Below are 10,413 nucleotides of genomic sequence, written 5' to 3'. Positions count from 1 at the left end.
CAATGGGCTTTAAGAAGGTTAACTTGGCCTAGGTGTGGAATTAGCTCTTGTGTTCATTAGCAATTGCAAAGTTCAGCAATCCATGTATAATAGAGCCAAGGGCTGGGGCATTCTGAGCACTGAAGGGCAGCTATATTTTACCAAAGCTAAAATTACTGACTTGGGGGAATACGTATTTAATGCCACACAGATGCAGTCACTGTCATAAAGTAAAAAAGACCCAAGAATAAGAAGACCTGTTTTTTGAGATATTTTGTAGCTCTAACTAGCCCAACAATTATAAGTTGAGCTTTTTCTAAAATAGAATTTGAACAGTAAAATTATATTTCCAAGTATCTTTAAAAATTAAAATACATTGCATGAGACTGAATAATTAACTCAGTGTCATAAACATGTTCAAGTATTTATCCACAGTTTCGGGTGATTCAAACATGAATACAACACAGTCTCTAATCCAAATGATGTTCAGTGTATTTATGGGCTGCGACTACACACACATAAATTTAAAATCAGACATGTCTCTAAATCATTACAAAGTTAGCTCAAGATTAACAATCATAAATTCAGCTTCGGTATTACAAAAGTCTTCTCAGAATAGACAAAATTTGTAAAAAAAAAAATCAATAGGTAGAAAAGAGAAACAGTGATAGGCCATTTTGTGTTAAGTTTCTGAATCATAATAAGGCTGAAGTTTATTGTGGAAAAGGTTATCAAGACAGGAAAATTAAGACTGGCAAGCTACGTAAGTAAAAATGAAAATATCAGGAATTCATACTGAATTTAGTTTTATAGATTATCTGCCCACATGAGTAAGTTAATTCTTTTTGTTGGAATTCAGTATTTATATAAAGTCCCTTGTCAAAACAAAAGAGAATAAACACGCACCAAACAGAAGGAGTAGGCAACATTTAAAAAAAAAAAAGAAAAAAGAAAGGAAGGAAAAGAAAAGAAAGGCAAAGGAATCACTGCTTTTCTTCAGGTTTCTCCTTGGTCTCCTCAACTTTATGCCCTTGCTCTCCTTCACCCAAAGGGCTTCTAGCTTTTCAAGCCACATTCCTGGCATTATCAAGTGTTACCCGATCCTGCCTGGTGTGAGCCTGGGACACTCCCCACAGGACAGCCTCCATTCTGGTGTATGCCCTCAGTTACCCACATAAGCACCCACGCACGCCTGGGACCTGGTCAGTCTGATCCTTGCTATGCAACCCTCATCTGGCCTGAAGAAGCAGGAGACCACGAGGACCTCTCCACGCCCGCTCTGCAGGGCTCTAGCCAGACACTGTGAGTTGATCACCTGCCCATGTGCCACAAGCCCAGCCCAGTGAACACACAGTATAGGCCCAGATGGCAGCTCACTCAGAAGCTCCGTGTGTCACGGAGCAGCTGCGTCACCCTTGGAACGTCAAGGTAGTCACATATTTCTGTGGCAGACGTAAAAACACCCTCTTGGGCCTGCAGCTGGGTGCAGAGTCTACATTAAGGAAAATTTCATATGGGAAAAGGTAATCATAAATGGCTGGTTATAATTATTTTTATACTTGGCTATGTAAGAAGATTTTATTATTGTTATTGGTATTACTACATTAATTACATGGCAAGGGAGAAATACTGCTCTTAGGCAGATATGACACTTATGTGAGTTATGTCTTCCTTTCTCTGAACACATCTCAGGGTCAAAAGTAGACATCATATGTATGTTTTCCTTATGAGCAATTGGCATTTTATGGAGCTTGTTGTTTTATATCTAATTTGTCTTTTGTGTAACTTTATTATAGGTTTTTTCCTTGAGCAGTTCTTTTCAAAGAATATGGAATCTTCAAAAGTTCACAGATGTAGGTCTCACTGATAAAGCATCAAACACTGAAACAGATGTCTCAGTCTTCAGCAAAGCTAATAAGGGAATCTGCTAACAGTAGAAGAGCAGGAATATCTTTATATTAAAAACAAACAAACAAACAAACAAACAATGGACATGGCAGTTGCATTAGCCCTGCTCCTTTAGATTTAACCCATAAAATTAAACAAATTACAATACAAAGTCATTATATAAGCTACATTGGGTTTAGTAAAAATTGGTACATTTGGTGAAATGAGCAGATGGTGCCACTGTGATTGTGGACAGCACTGGCCAAACTTAATTACAAATGCTTCAGGAGGAAAAACAGCGCAGGTGTAGTATATAGCTACCAAGTTTACATTTCACCCCAGACAGTCATCATGCACATCTGTTCTTAGATATCAAGAAAAAAAATAATTTCTTTAGTTTTTCTATTAGCAGGCTCATCAACTGCTTTGGAGACTGAGGTGGGACATTATGAGAAACGTGTCTGAGTTGATGGCTTCTTAATTTACACTTACTTCAACCAAAAAGAAATACCTAATATTACTAAACTCACAACATTTCAGAGGCAGTCTCCACCATCAGTAATTTGAGGGGCTATATGGACATAATACTCTATTTGATTCTGCGAAATAGTGGAAAAAATCTATAATTTGCATCATAAATCACTTAAGTGGTTCACAAAATGCCTCTGCTATGCATACTCAGATTTTTGTCAATAAACTTGATTATTATGTCTACAGGAAAAATTACATGATTTTGTGTTGGAATGGGTTAGCCAAATAATTTTATAGTTGAATAAACAAGCCTCAAGTAAGAATTAAGTATTTTCAAAGGTCATGTAGTTTATGAAAGAAAAATCAAGAACTTAAAATTTGTCAACATCAATTAGCAAGATTTTGAATGCAATTATCATAATTTCTGTCTCTATCTAGCTTAAACAGTAGGGAACGTCACTATCCCATATAACCAATTTTTAAGAGCAGGGTGCAGAAAATCCAGAAGTGGTTTTTTCAGCAGCTCAACAGTGTCATCAAAGGTGAAGATACTTGCCATATCTTTATTGTGTCACTTGCTGATGCATGTAAAAAAATACTCTTAATGGAATAGGTCCACTGGTGATTATTTTGTTTTTGTTGTGTTTTAATAAGAATAATATAAAAATTAATAATATAAAACTTACATATAAAAAGTTGTTTGCTGGAGTTCTTAAAGTTTATTTAGTCAAAACAACTGTCTCATTCTTTTTTAAAAAATCTATCACTTCATACCTATTAGGATGACTATCATCAATAAATAAACAAACAAGAGTTGTTGAGGATGTGGAGAAAAAGGAAACCTTATGCACTCTTGGTGAGAATGAAGATTGGTACAGTCATTGTGGAAAGTAGTATAGAGTTACCTCAACAAATTAAATATGGAACTTCATTATAACCCAGTATTTCCACTTCTGGGAATATATCTGAAGAATCCCAGACCACTAATTTGGAAGAATTTAATACACCCCCATGTTCATTTCAGTAGTATTTATAATAGCCAGTATTTGGAAGCAGTACATTAGTAGATAAGTGGATTTAAAAGAAAAAAAAATAACCTGTGATACATATACACAATAGAATACTACTTGGCCATAAAAAGAGAAGGACATTTTACCATTTGCAACAGCATTGATGGACTTGAAGAGCATTATACTAAGTGAAATAAGCCATTCAGAGAGACAAGTACCATGTGATTTTATATATAAAATTTAATGAACAAAATAAACAAACAAAATAGAAACAGACTCATACATACAGAGAACAGACTGACAGCTGTCAGAGGGGCTTGAGGTTGAAGGATTGGGTGAAAAAGTGAAGGAATTAGCAAAAAAAAAAAATACAACCTGATAAGACACGGACAAAACAATATGGTGATTACCAGAAGGAAAGGGGGGCAGAGGGAGGTAGGAGAGGGTAAAAGTGGGATAAATGGTGATGGAGGAGATTTGACTTGGGGTGGTGACCACACAATACAATATACAGCTGATGTATTATAGAATTTTACACCTGAAACTTACATAATTTTATTAACCAATGGCACCCCCAAAAATTGAAAAAGATAGATAAATGTATCCCATTCTTCAAGCACAAATGAAATAGACCCACAGACATAGAGGGCTCTCCCCTACCCACACAGAGAGCAAACTGTGGTTGTAAAAATGGGACGGGGGGAACTTGGAAGACTGGGAGAAAGAGGCGAAGGGACTGAGAAGTAGAAATTGGGAGTTACGAAGCTGTCAATGGGATGTAAGTAAAACATAGGAAATATAGTCAATAATATTGTGATATCTATGTTTGGAGCCGGTTGGGTACTTGAAATATCGAGGGATAACTGTGTAAAGTATACAATTATCTATCCACTAAGTTGTACCCCTGAAAACAATACAAAATAAAATTAAAAGAAAAAAATGTAATGTGACAAAACTTGCTCTCTGGTAAAGCAGTCTATTATTTCAATAGAGTCCTGTGAGAAAGATACTGATGCAGTTTATGTAACCCCTGGCAGTGGTGCTTTCCCCACATTCTCTGGTAATACAATATTAAAGTGTTCCTATATGATTGTTCCTAGTTCCAAAACATATGAAAATGTGAAGCTGCACTGGAATTTTCATCTTTAGAAATCATCTATGCTTTTTTTTTTCCTATAGGTTTGAGACTGATTCCCATAGACATTAAAAATAATAATTGAATTTTAATTATGAACTTTCACAAATTTAACACAATTCCATGCCAGCATCCAGATTAGGAAAATGGAACATCAGTATCAGCTCAAATGCCAATAATCACAATAATTTTGGAATTGAAGCAATATCACTCAGTGTCAGTAGTGGAATTCAAACTCCAAGTATAATTTGTTTTCTAAGTAGTTTAGATTGAAATTTAGCAAGGAACCTTATACCAACCATATTGCTGGAGTCCTAAAACAACTGTATTATACAGATATTGAAAGTTTACTTTAAGAAATATTCTATTCTTTATTTGATGACTTTAGCTCCCCAAATGTTAAGAGAATAATATTGATGAACACTATATCCACCATTTTTTCCATTTAAAATGTTCACTCTTTATGAAAAACTATTTAGTATGCAGAGATTAGATTTACTCCTTCATATCACACTGACTCTTATATTGGCGTGACCACTGTAAAACAGATATTGTAAATCATGAATGTTGTTCCTGGGGGCCCCTGAGTAAATAGAGTGCATCATTAATTCAGGTGACAAGGGATATTTGATTAATTCTAAGTATTTTTTTTTTACAGAGATAGAGAAAGAGTCAGAGAGAGGGATAGATGGGAAGGAAGAGAGATGAGAAGCATCAGTTCTTTGTTGCAACACTTTAGTTGTTCATTGATTGCTTTCCCATATGTGCCTTGACCGTGGGGTGACAGCAGAGTGAGTGACCCCTTGTTCAAGCAAGAAACCTTGGGCTCAAGCCAGCAATTTTGGGCTTCAAGCCAGCAACCTCTGGGCTCAAGCCAGTGGCCATGGGGTCATGTCTATGATCCCAAGCTTAAACCAGCGACCCCGCACTCAAGCTGGTGAACCCATGCTCAAGCTGGACAAGCCTGCACTCAAGCCTGAGACCTCGGGGTTTTGAACCTGGGTCTTCTGCCTCCCAGTCCAACATTCTATCCACTGTGCCACCACCTGGTCAAGCATATTCTAAGTATTAAATAATTTTTTATTCTTTGTTTCATAATTATTGCTTTCCCACAATTGGAAAGATCAATAGAGTAAAAATAAGTAGATATATTATATTTATTTAATCAAGGTTTAAGTATTAGGAATTATGTCAGTGAATTATGGTCCTGTTCATGTATTTTTTTAAATCTCTTCACATGTCAGATTCTTCACAGAAGAATGCTTAAAATTAATCATTATGCAAAAGATTTTGTTTTGTTTCCAAATAATCATTATGTAAAAGATTCAAATAATCAGCCATTGTTTTACAAAAATAAAACCAAACTAATTTTTTACTAATTGTTTTCTATTAAATTTAGGAATTACCTAGTGAGGAGGTCATTCTATTGCGTGTAGACCTTGTTGGTAATTCATGGATGCTATAAATATAGAGATTACAAATAATCAAAAATGTTCAATAGTCATTACAAATCATATTAATAATTGTTACTAACTAAATTAGAAGGCCAATTTTAATAACATTATTAAAAGTTAGAATGTTAAAATACCTTTTTAAATGATCATTCCAAGTGTGTTTACTTAAATTTCTTAGTTATCAACTATTTGTTGATATGTGACTGAATGTTTAAATGTTAATGTAAGTATTGTATTAAAAGTCTATAAATATTCATTATGTATTTCCTATATTCTGACTTTGTTCTAATTGTTCTGCATCTTTTATCTATTTTCACCTGTAAATATATGAAGTTATTGCTGCTACTTGGAATAAAACATGAATGAATAGATGTATATGTATATGTACATCCATGTCTATATATGTGTACTATATATTATACATACATATATACACATGCATTCATATATATATCCTGTCTTCACAAAATAACTAGGCTATATTTGTTTTATGTGATTGATATATTTTAGGAAAAATACACTTGTTTACATTATATTCTATGAAACTAAAATGTACATTTTAGAGAAAATAGATTTCCTTAGGGTATATTGTTATATGCAGTTACAATTTTATTGTATAGTAAGAATTACAGATTCAAGTAAATTATTAGTAGTTAAAATATAGATAAAGTCAGACATTTGAGACATGAGAGAATAGAAAGCAGGCAAAACTATAACTTACTTTAGCATTGGAGTTGTGACTTAGGAGAACTTATATAAGTATATATCCAAATAACATATTTAACCTGAATCATTTTAGAAAAATAGATCTGTAATAGGTACAAGATTTTTAAAAACAGTTTCCATATTTAAATTAAAGAAAAGTAAAAAAAATAGATTTCATTTAATTGAATTCAACTGTGATTTATATTCCCCCCTAAGCAGAAGACCAGATCACTTTTGGTCAAGGTAAGCTGAGAAATCTGTAAATTAAGATTCTCAATAAAAAATAAATTATCTCAAGTTTTCTTTGGGTAGTGTCTGATAATTTTCTGCAAGATTACTTAAACTTCTGGTAAGAAAACTTATTTTATGTATGTTCTAACTTTTTAGCAAATTTCTACATGTACAAAGGAATAAAATTAGACTACTGTTTGTCTCACATATAAAAATAAAGTAAAAATAGATCAAAGACCTAAATATAAGACCTAAACCAACAAATTATGTAGAAATAACATAGGTACTAAATTATGGAACTTGGTCTTAGAGAAGATTTTATGAATTTGGCTTCAAATTTAAGGGAAGTACAGGCAAAACTAAATGAATGTGACTATGTAAAATTAAAAAACGTCTGCTCAGCAAAAGATACAGTCAACAAAACAAAAAGTGAACCAACCAGATGGGAGAAGATATTTGCAAACAACAGCTTCACCAGGGGTTAATATCCAAAATATATGAAGAACTCATATAACCTAACACCAGATAAAAATGGGCAGAGGATCTGAACAGACATTTCTCCCAAGTAGGCATACAAATGGCCAACAGATATATAAAAAAGATACTCAACTTCACTAGCTATTAGGAAAATTCAAATCAAAACTTCAACGACATATCACCTCACACCTGTTATAATTCTGGTTATTATCAACAAGACAAGTAATAACAAGTGTTGGAGAGGATGTAGAGAACAAGGAACCCTCCCTTCACTGATACTGGGAATGTAAACTGGTACAGCCACTATGGAGAACAGTATGCAGGTTCCACAAAATATTAAGAATAGAGTTACCGTATGACCCAACAACACCCCTTGTGAGTATCCCAAAAATTTGAAAACATTTATTTGCAAAGACATTTATATGCAGCACTGTGTTCACAGTAGCATTATTCATGGTGGCCAAGACATGCAAATAACCAAAGTGTTTTCTGGTAGGTAATTGGATACAGAGGATATGGTACATACATACAATGGAATACTACTTATCAATCAGAAAAGATGAAATACTGCCATTTGCAACACAATGATCAATACTGAAAATATCATGCTAATTGAAATAAATCAGAAAGAAAAAGTCAAGAACCATAAGATTTCTGTCATATGTGGGATATAAATCTCAAAGCAGCAAGTGAACTAACAAGAAAAACAGACAGACAAAAACTCATAGACACAGACAACAGTTTGGTGGTTACAGACAAAAAGTTGTAGGGTAAGTGGGATCAAAAGTATGGTGACAGAGAAGATGTGACTTTGGGTGTTGGGCACACAATGCACTACACAGATAATATATCATAGAAATGTATGCTTTAAACCTATATAATTTTATTAGCCAATGCCTCTTTAATCAACTAAAAAAGAAAAATAAACTTAAAAAAATTGAAACAATAATCTATCACATTTATTGTCCTGCTCATCTATATTGCAAATAAAAGTTGGAAATTGACTAGCATTATTCAAAAACTTCAGATAAATTTTTACGTAAATTATGACTATCAATGTACATTAAATTTCACACATCTAATTTAGAAATAATGAAAAATACATGCTTATAATTATTTCTTATTTCCCTGATGTATTTAATCACTATGTTCACAGAAGACACAGTCTTGATGCAAAAAAAGACAGCAGGTGTTAGTGCTGTGGTGGAATGTTTCTTTCCACTAAGTGAAAATCTCAGAACCCCTAACTTTTCATCTTCCTCATCTAGATTATCACCTTCACTTTGGAAGGAAAATAAAATGAGAACAAAAGATAATAATTAAAGGTAAGTGGTAAAATTCAAAATATGTCCAGTGCTATTTATTCTCACTGAGAACTGGGGATGAGATATAAGTCTGACATAAATACATAAAATGTTAATTTACTCTCGTTTCTTTATTAATATACAATTAGAAATCATTATTAGAGAGTGGCTTAGCAGTCATTCATTTATCTATTATTCAATGATTCAGAGTCAACATTTACACAAAAGTCTCTTGATTATATCTCTTCTTTTTTGGTCTCTTATCATTTTTCTACAAATATACATTCTTCTCAGGACATTATTGCAGAAATGATCTTCTTCTCCATTTACCTTCTAGGTAAAATACCAATATTTCTCAGATGCTTCCCAAATGTCTATTTCTTGTCCCTCACTCCCCCTGAACTACATTTCTATCCATCTAACTCTATACTAAACATCTGCTCCTGATTCTCTTCCCCAAATATATTCTTTCACTCTAACCAGTTGCAATATGTGGAAATTCATTCTTCTTATGATTAGAATCAAAACGTAGAAAGTTACAGACTTCTCTCATTTTTTCATCCAAATTGATTTGCGAATGTGCTTGAAGCAAACTTCAACATCTGTCTAGAATTCGGCTACTTCTCAGCACAAGCACCGGTTCCTGTTCAGTCAGTATCATTTCTCTCCTGCATTATTTCACTAGCTTGCTAACATGATTCTACTCTCCCATAACTGTTATTCTACTGTCTGCTCTTCACAAACTGGTCAAAGTGATGCTGCTGAATTGTAATCCGGACCATATAACTCTTCTCCTTACCATGGTGCCCCTATTTTTTATCTACTGGCAATTTGAAATCTATTAGAATAATATTATAACATTTTGGTATTCTATCTATCATCTCTACTACCCTGAAAAGAAATCAATATCATGATCAAGATAAATTAAACACATTTTTATGGAAGTATGTCTAAACCTCCTTAATTAATTGCCTGGACAGGAGTGACTTTCAAAGTTCTTAAATATCTAGGGGAAAAAAGTGTGTGCTGTGTGTGCTTTTACAGATTTTTGTTAATTGCATGTGTTTCTTTTATGACACTGAGCAAAGAAGCATAATACTTGACCTAAATGAAGAAGTTTTAATATTCTGAATTTTATTAGTTTACTTGATACCTGGAACTTAATAAAAAATATTAATATTAGAACATTCATGGCCAGAATATTGGAATACTAACCGTTTATTTATATAGGTTTATTTTTTTTAATTTTGTATTTCAAAGTTGTATTGATGATTGCATATGCATGTTTAAGTAGAATGCTAAGGGATAATTTCATAGTTAATCTAATAAACTAAGAGAAAACACTAAAGAAATATGGTGTAATGGTGGAACACATTACTACTGCTCACTAGTATTCTGATAGCCTCTTTATTCCACGCATGAGAAAGATCAGAATTTTCTTTCTCCTCAAGGACAGCTGTGGTCATGAGAACATGTCAGCAGAAATTGTGTCCTCGCTTAGCTGTGAAAGGATTTGAAAACGGGGTTGATTCTCTATGTGTTCCTTCAGTGTGTTTCCATGTCCAGAGGTACTCCAGAGCAGCCTCAGCTCATGTTATATCTGAGTGAGAAGGAGAGGGGGAGGGGTGGAGAAGCAGATGGGCGCTTCTCCTGTGTGCCCTGGCCAGGAATCGAACCCAGGACTCCTGCACGCCAGGCCAACGCTCTACCACTGAGCCAACCGGCCAGGGCCTAATTTTTATTTTTAATTTATTGTGTTG

General features: G+C 33.9%; 1 non-coding gene across 1 annotated transcript; it reads right to left on the bottom strand.

The window, feature by feature from the left end:
- Nucleotides 1–1,365: 1,365 nt before the first annotated feature.
- On the bottom strand, nt 1,366–1,475 carry LOC136396175 (small nucleolar RNA SNORA77). Its single transcript, XR_010749580.1, has one exon. It is a non-coding gene; the product is annotated as a small nucleolar RNA SNORA77 (small nucleolar RNA).
- Between the last annotated feature and the right edge of the window lie 8,938 nt (nt 1,476–10,413).

This window comes from Saccopteryx leptura, chromosome 2 (assembly GCF_036850995.1).
Source record: "Saccopteryx leptura isolate mSacLep1 chromosome 2, mSacLep1_pri_phased_curated, whole genome shotgun sequence".
In the NCBI taxonomy this organism is placed as follows: domain Eukaryota; kingdom Metazoa; phylum Chordata; class Mammalia; order Chiroptera; family Emballonuridae; genus Saccopteryx; species Saccopteryx leptura.
This window is presented reverse-complemented; position numbering and strand designations above follow the sequence as displayed.